The sequence below is a fragment of the Cebidichthys violaceus genome, unplaced genomic scaffold, assembly GCF_023349555.1.
Source record: "Cebidichthys violaceus isolate CVI_PGR_0920_01 unplaced genomic scaffold, fCebVio1.0.p SCAF_68, whole genome shotgun sequence".
In the NCBI taxonomy this organism is placed as follows: domain Eukaryota; kingdom Metazoa; phylum Chordata; class Actinopteri; order Perciformes; family Stichaeidae; genus Cebidichthys; species Cebidichthys violaceus.
In genome coordinates, this window is record NW_027176905.1 from 1063357 (window position 1) to 1073425 (window position 10069).

Below are 10069 nucleotides of genomic sequence, written 5' to 3' on the forward strand. Positions count from 1 at the left end.
AAAAGTCAAAACGAAATAAAAATAAAAATTAGTGAAAAATGCAAAACTATAATAACCTTGACTCACATGATGTCACACCTGCTGCCGACACACACCAGGAGATTCTGCAGTACAACGTGGACCAAACCCTGCCCACTTTTAAAGAGGGAGAAGATGTGGTGAAATGGTGGTCCTCTGTGTTTTCTTCTGGGAAATATCCAGGCCTGTGCCAAGCTGTGAAATCTGCCTTTTTTATCTTTCATGGTCCCTTGGTGGAGTTGTCGTTCAACCTGATGGGGGACATCATTGACCCAAGATCAACAAGCATGAACATTTCTACGTTCTCTGCCATCCAGACGGTAAAGTACACTTTGCAGTCCAGACAGCAGAGTGCTGTAGAGATGTTTAGCAGAGAAGATGTTAAGTACGGGGCAGTCGCCAGGAAGCTCTGTAGCAACATCAGTACAGCAGGAACAAGGGACAAGGCCCAGAGACAGAGTAAGTTGCGCATAGCCAGATAGAGGAGGATGGAGCTTGAGTGTCAGCCCGCAACACCTACTGCTGCAGAGAAAAGGAAGGCAAGGCAAGGCAAGTTTATTTGTATAGCACATTTCAAAAACAAGGCAATTCAAAGTGCTTCACATAAAACCATTAAAAGCATCAAAACATAATAAGGAAGCAGGAGGTAGAGGCAGAAATGCTTGCAAGAAAAAGGCACATGGCTAAGCAGCGCAAATGGGTCCTTGAAGGACTAGTTCAGGCCAAAAAAAGGATTTTGGTTCACCAGCCACAACTTGTTCAACTCCATGAATGACTTTAACCATATTGTATATGATGATTGACATGTGAAAATGTATATTTGATGTTTTATTCATGGATGTTGTTTTACTGCCTTTCTTGTTTTTATTTATTTTCTTTTATCTGTGTTGTTATATGACTAAAACTTTTGAAAATGAGACCTCGGTCTCAATGGATTTTGTCAAAATATAGGTTAATAATAATAATAATAATAATAAAATTGATTTACAAAAAAATTGTATTCAACATACACACTAAATTGCTGTATATTTTTGTGGATTTAAAACGGTATCTTACAGTGTTTCATAATAACTGTACCATACAGTTAAATGTTCATCCCTCACATGTAAATTAACAGGCAATACCCTCAATTAACCATAACAGCAGACCACTGTAGCAAAATACTGTATTTTCTGTGAAGTGGTGGAAATACGCTTCTTTATACAAGGTTGTAACTTACTGTATCTGTAATGACGATAGAATATTTTTTATTATTCAAACTGTTCATTGCCTACAAGTCATTTTTGAGTGACAAGACGTGACCGACTGCTCCTGAATGTGACTTTGGACATAACAGCTTCAGTTCATCCTTATGAGCAACAGCTATGTGGAGATCCAAGGAGGAGCTTACGCTTATCACCCGAAATTCAAAGTCTCCATTATTGTTTTGTCTTTATGATTATTGAACTGTTAACATCTCAGATAATGTTTCACTTGGTCTGTATCATTACATTAGGTTGCTAATATTGGCGGAGCTAGCTCTGTAATGTTAGCTAGCTCGAGCTAAATAAGCCTTAGAAAGGTTAGCTAACTAACAGCATAGCAAGTTAAGGTAACACAAATAAAGTTAATCACCACTGACAGTGTTAAGATGTAACATTAGTAACCTAACTTGTGTTTATTTGTGCTGTTATTGAATCGACTGTAGATTATCAAAATGGAGTGAGGACCAGAAATTGAGGTAACGCTAACAGTAACGTTACGTGTGTGTTACCCCAGGAGCAACATTAAAACCAGATCAAACTCATTTTAGTGTTGAACGTTAGTCCATTGTGGTCCACAATGGACTAACGGTCTAATTGTCTTTGTAAGTGGTTTTACAAAGACTTGCACTGATATGTTAACATATGTGAGGCACATGCGAACCCACAGTTGCACAACTAACGCTTCTTTTAAGTGTGTTTATCCTGGATGTCATAGAACTTTCCAGAAATTCAGAACATTGTGTTTCTAAAGTTTTTATTTTGTTTGTTTTACAGTCATTCGTCATCAGAGATTGAGGATACCAGCCAGACGCTGCAATCAAGTGCTCTTTCAAGGTGTTCTCTCTTTATTGTTTTCATTCATGTGTGAGTTAATGCAGTTCAAATTAACTATAAACGTGTATAAGACTTGTTAACAAGCTAGACTGTGATACAGGGAGTGACACCGAGATCGAAAAGTTGCCGATGGTATGCTGTTCAGCAGTAGGTACTGTTAGATCCGGGGGTTCACGGGCCCGATACGGGGCTAACTAATTACTCAGCTCTCTATTAACAGATTGGCAAGCTGGTGCTTCTGAGGAAACTTGCCTGGCTCTGCTCACTACCGTTAGTCCTGACATCTACCCTGCTTCCTCTGGTAACATGCACTCGGCCGAGGGGCCCCCTGGCCGGGAGCTTCTACCAGTCGCGTCAGTTATGGCAGCTTTCCTCCTATGGATCTGGGCTCTTGGTAAATTGCCAGGTTTAGATTTTAACGGCTAGGATCTCTAAAACTGTAAGGGGTTGTTAAGTGGACTGGGAACTAGGATAACCATTCAGAACTCGGTTGTCTAACATACAATAGATTTAACCTTTTACGGCCATGAGGAACATTTACTACTAGGTAAAATGAATCTTCTGAGAAATTTACTTTAAATGCAGATTAGATATTTATTGCAGGATAGTTTAGCAGGGGCACAGCAACAGCTCACACAAAATAATTACTATTCAAAATAATACTATTCTTGATTCGATTCGTTACAATTTCTTTTAGATTATATGGTTTTTTATATACTCATCATTTCGGTGCCGAGGCTCGGTGGAGCTGTATTGAAGAAGTAATAAATCCTTTTGTGGTTTTAGGAGCCAAGGTCCAGCCGGAACCTCCAGCTCCTCCTGACTGGGACGACAAAGTCCGTTCAGCGATCCTTCAGGCTCAGTACAAAGTCTTTAGGGCTGTGTCCTTCTGTCGTCCGGGTGTTAAAGTCAAACGGGGGAGAGTAAAATCTCCGTCTTTTAATCCTTGGTCACGAACTGCGGTCTTCTCTCCGTGAACAAAGACAAAGTCCTCTGATGCTGCTGTCAAACGAGGTCCAGTGGTCTCCGTCGAGCACTTGGAAGGCTTCTTGCGATGAATCCTGTCTTGCCTTTGCAAGTCACACTTTTTATAGCCCTTTTGGGCTGTCTCCCCCTTCCCCAACACTCCCTTTTCTGGCACATGATTAACATTACTTTATCGATTCTCTGTGTATATGCTTGGTTACACCCAAAACCCGATATGACCTCATCTCTAAGGCCCACACCCCAAACTTCCCCCTCGTTCTAGTTCTTTCCTCATACATTGCTCTGGTGCTTCTTGGTTACACCCAAAAAGGGTTACACCCATGTTCTAGTGTGTGCGTCTCTGTCAGGCCCACAAACTCAAACCCCGTTATGACCTCATCCTCTAAGGTCCGCACCCAAGCATACTTCTCCTCGTTCTAGCTCTTTCCACATACATTGGTGCCTCAGCATACATTGGTGCTTCAGCACACACAGACTAATCTTTTTACTTAATAAAGTTTACAGATACATCATTATTATCAGTTTACACTTGTTAAATCACTTCATATATTTTTGTAATACACACTTGCTTAAAAATTATTATTGATTTTGTGTCCATTTAGCCTGTTTTACATACCGAACATGTATTCCTTCTTTAAGGCAGCCTTCCTGGGATCTCAACCCTTTTTGACAGTACCTATCCCTAAAGTGGTATGCCATTGTTGTTCAGCAGTAGGTACCTATCCCTGGAGTGGTATGCTATACCTACCCAAAACCAAAATGATGGATCTTTTTTGACTTATTTACAAATGCTTGCACACAGCATGCTATAAATTAATACATAATGTCCAAAACCTTAAACATAGTTTAGAGCCTCTACTTCTGCAACTACAAAAAGCTGATAAGCATTTCTGAACGAACTGATGATTGAAACATTGCAAAATATCTGAATAGGGAGAGGCAACATAAGATGTGATGTGGATGAAAACGTGTGGCCAAATGCTGAAGATTGTAAAGATTGTATAGAACTATTTTTGTGTTTCCCCTTCCGTGCCATTTTTACTGTATTTTATTTGCACACACTTGGGACCAAAGGCCTTGTATCTCGGATGTTTTGTTGATCACTGTCAGCAATTTCATCTTGTTTTTACTGCAGCAATTATGTGACTATTTGTTCTCCTCTACAAAGTAAAGATGACTCATTCACTATGTACGCTTAATGAACACAATGTGGTTTTGAGCAGAAAATGAACTATTTGGCCAATTGTGTGATGTAGGTGAGTTGCTGTGGTAAGAGTTTAGACAAAGTATCTTATGTATAAGTAAATGCTTGTTAGCAACTGTTAAAAAAAAACTGTAAAAATACTGCATAGAAGTAGGCTGTGATATCTGTCTGCCCACCTAGACAGACAGACAGATAGATAGATGACACTCTCCCGCCGCCCGACTGAACAGCAGGAACTGGCTCCGCCCAACATGCTGACAGCGGTGACATGCTGCTGCACACTGGACTCATCAATAGTCACTGGAGCTACAGAGACACAAGAGAGGAACTATCTCCTTTAACGGTAAGCAGTCTACACTTACTTAATAATACAATCAACGTCAAGGTCTAATGCTGTTTGTACACTCGGCTATAGCTAACATGTTATAACGTTACTCACTTCTACTGGGAGTTTCCGTTTTAAAGTAACAGGACATATTTATGATAGCCTAACAGTAACATCTTTATTTTAGTCAAGCTTTGGTCGATACAATTTTATTACAGTGAATTGTGATAGGCCTCCTTGATTGGCTACAAGCCCATTTCAGATCAACGCTCGGAAAAACAACGCTTCAGACAGAAAAAAAAGTATTTTAAATCCGTCTTGTATTAATCAAAGCTTATATTTTAGTTGTTTATTCACGGTTATATCTTGCAGAGACTGGTCTATATGACATCGTTATGAATATTCCGTTATGTGAGTTAAACATAAAAGTAACATGATCCTTCAAAATACAACTTCCTCTCAGGCAAAATCTGCGTCAATGCACTGGATCCAGTGAGGACAATGTGCATTATCCTGATAAAAGTCTGCCAGTACAATGTTTTGTGCTGGATAAATGATTCTGCCCTTGAGTTCATGCAGTTCAAATTAACTATAAATGTGTATAAGACTTGTTAACAAGCCTGTGATGCAGTTCTATTACACTGTCCTTGATACTATTTTAATTCAGCGTTTCACTCTTAATGCTATTTTAATTCAGTGTTTGAGGGAGTGACGCCGAGATCGAAAAGTGGTCGATGGTATGCTGTTCAGTAGTAGGTACCTATCCCTAGAGTGGTATGCCATTGTTGTTCAGCGGTAGGTACCTATCCCTAGAGTGGTATGCCACTGTTGTTCAACAATAGGTAACTATCCCTGGAGTAGTATGCTACTTGTTCAGTGGTAGGTAACTATCCCTTTAGTGGTATGCTGTTGTTGACACATGATCCTTCAAAATACGACTTCCTCTCAGACAAAATCTGCGTCAATGCACTGGATCCAGTGAGGACAATGTGCATTATCCTGATAAAAGTCTGCCAGTACAATGTTTTATGCGGGCCGAATGATTCTGCCCTTAAACACGACGATGTATATTACTATTCCATTATATATTTGTGTGCTTATTCAAAAAACTGGGGTTTATGGAAACAATCATTGTCTTTAGCTACTTACAGAAAAGTACAAATACATCGATGGAAAAATACTCAATTACAATAAAAGCCAATCCCACTTAGCCAAACTAGGGGCCGGGCCCTTCCAAAGATACATCTGAGGGTTTCTTAAATGAATAATGGGAGCGGAAGAAGAAAACACTAAAGTACTGCTGAATAAATCTGTTTTAAATGTGGACTTTTCTGTAATCTTTTTTTTTTTTGCTTTTTTTGTGAAATGATGGATAATTTGAAATGTAACTAGGGGCTGACTTAGAATCTTATTACACATATATATATATATGTGTGTATATGTGTATATACATATATATACACATATATATATATATATATATGTGTATATATTTCTGTCTGTAATTTTCCTAAGTAGAAGTATAGAGTAGCATAAAATGGAAGTACTCTATAAATATATTAGTTGCCTCCAGTTCTTTAGTTATTTTTCACCAGTGTTTATAAATGAGACTGTTTTCGTTTCCACTTTCTTGTGTGGGTGATACAAATTGTACAACAGATTTCAGATTACAGTGTCATTATCTGTCATGATTGTATAAACCCTGTGAGGACTATAGCAGAAACTTAGAGGAAGAACAAATGAAAGTGAAGTCTTCACGTTATTAGCCGACTGACCAAAAATGTAACTGCAGGTCATTTAGATATCTGGTAACAAAAATAGGTTAACATGTTGTAAAAAAAGAAAAATAATGTATCCATGAAGCATATACTGTCAACTATTGAGCCGACATTTGACAGTGAATGTCATATTTGGTTGGGCCTTTCCCTTTTTTCACGCTTTGCTGAATGAGTATTTAGTTTGTTCTTATGATCAAATACCTGACGTCATCTATATGTAACATGTTCCACCCATTTTGGGAGACATGACAGCATTTGGTTTGTTTCCACCCTATGTTCTGTAATAGTGCAGCATGTGAGGATTCTGCAGGAGATGCCAAGCCACCTCATGTCTGCTCTGACGCTCAGTCTGCTCGCTCCTGTTGGCCTCTGCTTGTTATTCAAGCAGTAAGAGGAAATACACGAAAGCTTTAATTTACGGGCATTCACCCACCTCATATTATAAGACAAAGTTCAAACAGTAAAAATGTTTTCATTTCAGATCCAAGTCTTATGTTTTTGGAACAGAAAAGTCTCTTTTTATGCATCGTTCTTAAGAGAGGCAGGTCAAGCAACAGTTGATGCTACAAATATGTGCTTTTCAAATGAGGGGACATATTCATATTGTAGATTTAAAATGAGGTAAAATTCTACAGTCTATATTTCTTGCCTCTGACTCAGAAAGAAAATCTTTTGGATATTTAAAACCGCTTTCAGACTATCTGTTGCATCTCCAGTAAATTATTTGTTAGTTGAAATAATGCTGCAGAATGAGCAGGAAGTACAATGTTAATTTGCACGATATTGGCTTAGGAAACACCAACAGACTAACAAAGTACTCTGCTGTGTGCTAACTTTGACGTTAGTTTTTAAACTGGTGCTTTCTAAGTTAACAGCGGAGTTGGATGTTTGAGTTGCAGCGGATCAGGTGCACTAAAAGTGGCACAGCAGCTGCTTTGTTCAGAAAAATGATGGCTGCACTGTCTCATAAGGTTTCCACTGTTTACCCCTTTACAACAAATATAATACAGCAGGAGCTGAGTTAAAGTATTTAAATGTGTCCACAGTTCACAGTTTGCTGACACAATTACAATGTAGTTGTTCAACACTTATGGACACATGATTATTAGAGGACAAAAGGACATACAACCAAATTGAGTTGATGGCTAATACAGTCCAGGTTCTTAATGGTATTCTAATTCTGATGATTAAGAAAGTGACACCTTAAACTTTCCTAACATTCATTATGTTTTTCTCCACACCCTTCATAGACAGGAATTTGATTCATTTGTTGACAGCAAAGCTTGTGAATTGATTTGACCGCAAATATTAAGATTTGTTGAAACAATGTGAACAATACATCAAACCAGTGCTAATAGGAAACTTTTATGAGACTATATGAAAGGCTATTTCATATAGTTCAAAGTGTTTTAGTTAGTTAGTTTTTATGTCACACTGAGATGTTCTGATAAGAAAACTTTGTTTTGTCACTACAGAGTTTCAAGGATGAGAAACATCAGGGTAAGAACTTTGTTGCTGGTGGGAGCTCTTGGTCTACTGGTCCTCTTTCTCTGCAATGAATTTTTTGACCACAAAAACATCCACCTCAACATAGATGTGAAAGAGGAGAACATTCAAGTAAGGCAACCCTCCACAAATAACTCCTATGTGTACTCCTGGCCAAAATGTCAAAGAAATACGTCTGCTGCCAACATCACAGGCTTCAGCTCTTTTTCTGGTGATTTAAAAGACGTTTTCTATTATCAACACTGTCGCCATTACCCCATGCTGCTGGACCTTCCTGACAAATGTGGAGGAGTTGATAAATCTGCAGAAGTCTTCCTTCTGCTCGTCATTAAAAGTTCTCCTGTGAACTACGACCGTCGAGAGGTGCTACGTAAAACCTGGGCTGAAGAGAGGTTACACAATGGTGTGTGGATCCGAAGAATCTTCACCACTGGAACGATGAATACTGGATTTAAGAAAGAGAGACTAAACAAACTACTTGAGCTGGAGCAACGAGAGCATAATGACATCCTCCAATGGGACTTTAATGAAGTATTCTACAACCTCACCTTGAAGCAGATACTTTTCCTGGAATGGATGGAAAGAAACTGTCCTAACGCTCGCTTCCTGCTAAATGGTGATGATGACGTCTTTGTCAGCACAAACAACATGGTCGTGTATCTCCAAGGCCTCAAGGACAACGACGGAGGCAAGCACCTCTTTACTGGCTATGTGCTCGACAATGAGAGTCCTGTTAGAGCGTCATGGAGCAAGTATTTTGTCCCAGTTCAGCTACATGAGGCAAACTCATATCCCCCCTTCCTTGGTGGTGGGGGCTTCCTCCTGTCTGGCTACACAGCTTTGGTCATATACAATATGTCCCAGTCCATTCCTATTCTCCCCCTTGATGATGTGTACATGGGGATGTGTCTCGCTAAAGCAGGACTAAGTCCTTCTTCTCATATGGGTGTGCAGACGAGAGGACTGCACATCTCCAGCACACAAGATAAATACGATCCTTGCTATTATAAAGACGTTTTACTGGTACACAGATTCCTTCCAGCTCAATTGTACCTCATGTGGCACAGAGTAAATGATCCCAATCTGAAATGTGGTCCCTCCAAGAAAAAGCGTTAGCAGGACCAAACTGTAACTTAAAGGTGGTGACAGAGCATGTTGACACTTCGATCCTTCATTCCATCATGAGAAAAGGTTTGAAGTACTTTTCTATCACGGTTCAGCTGTAGGCTTCGGCGCGTTCCAACGTAACGTTTTTTATTCTCAATGTCATCTCTGCGGGAGAGCAGTCAGCCTTACTCAAATGAGCACTGCAGTTGGTAGTGTCGTTTTTTTTCACATTCTGTGATGATGCGCAGCTTTCATTGCAGTCAAAAATAAGTTTGCAAAACCTGCTTCAGACTAGGCTTCATTGTTGGCTACATCTGAGCTGACGTACACATAAGACCGTCAAATGACCCTGTAGGAGCGCCGGAATAGACAAGTGTAGCAACTTTTCTTTTTGGCTCCACGCCTTTGTTACCGTTTATTTTCACTTCCAAAACATGACAGCATACTCACATCCTTCTCACCTTTATCCCCCAACCTGACGTTGCGTCACCATGGTTTCCCTTAAAGTCATTAAATCATACTGGGATGTTGGCTGAAATTGATTGATGAAACCTTGAAAACTGCAAACCTAAGTCATGTTTTTTCCTTCTTTTTTAAATTATCAGTTGCGATAACTAAATGGCATGCTTATTATACATATTCCAAACAATTTTTGTTTTTAAACTCTAAACAAATAACTTAAATGAATCATTTCTTTTTTGCTTTTTTTGGTATTTTGGTCAGACACATATTACCGTGTGGTATTTGTTATAAATGTACACTGGTACAGAGAGGGTGATAAGCTATACGGAGTGGGACTTAGGACCCAGGGGAATGTAGGTCAAGTGTGTGTGTGTGTGAGAGAGAGAGAGAGAGAGAGAGAGAGAGAGAGAGAGAGAGAGAGAGAGAGAGAGAGAGAGAGAGAGAGAGAGAAACCGCCGGTGACGGAGGGAAGGAGGGGTTCCGGACCGGGTATGTCACCCGGGAGGGGGAGCGTTAGCAGAAGGAAGAGGCCACACACACACACACACACTCGCTGCCCAGTTCTTGTGTTAAAAATGTCCGCTTAATGATATATTGAAAAAAA

The 10069-nt window shown here is 39.6% G+C and overlaps 1 pseudogene; it reads left to right on the top strand.

Annotated features, from left to right (window-relative positions):
- The first annotated feature begins 230 nt into the window (after positions 1-230).
- On the top strand, positions 231-9690 carry LOC137890701 (N-acetyllactosaminide beta-1,3-N-acetylglucosaminyltransferase 3 pseudogene; annotated as a pseudogene).
- The last annotated feature ends 379 nt before the right edge of the window (positions 9691-10069 follow it).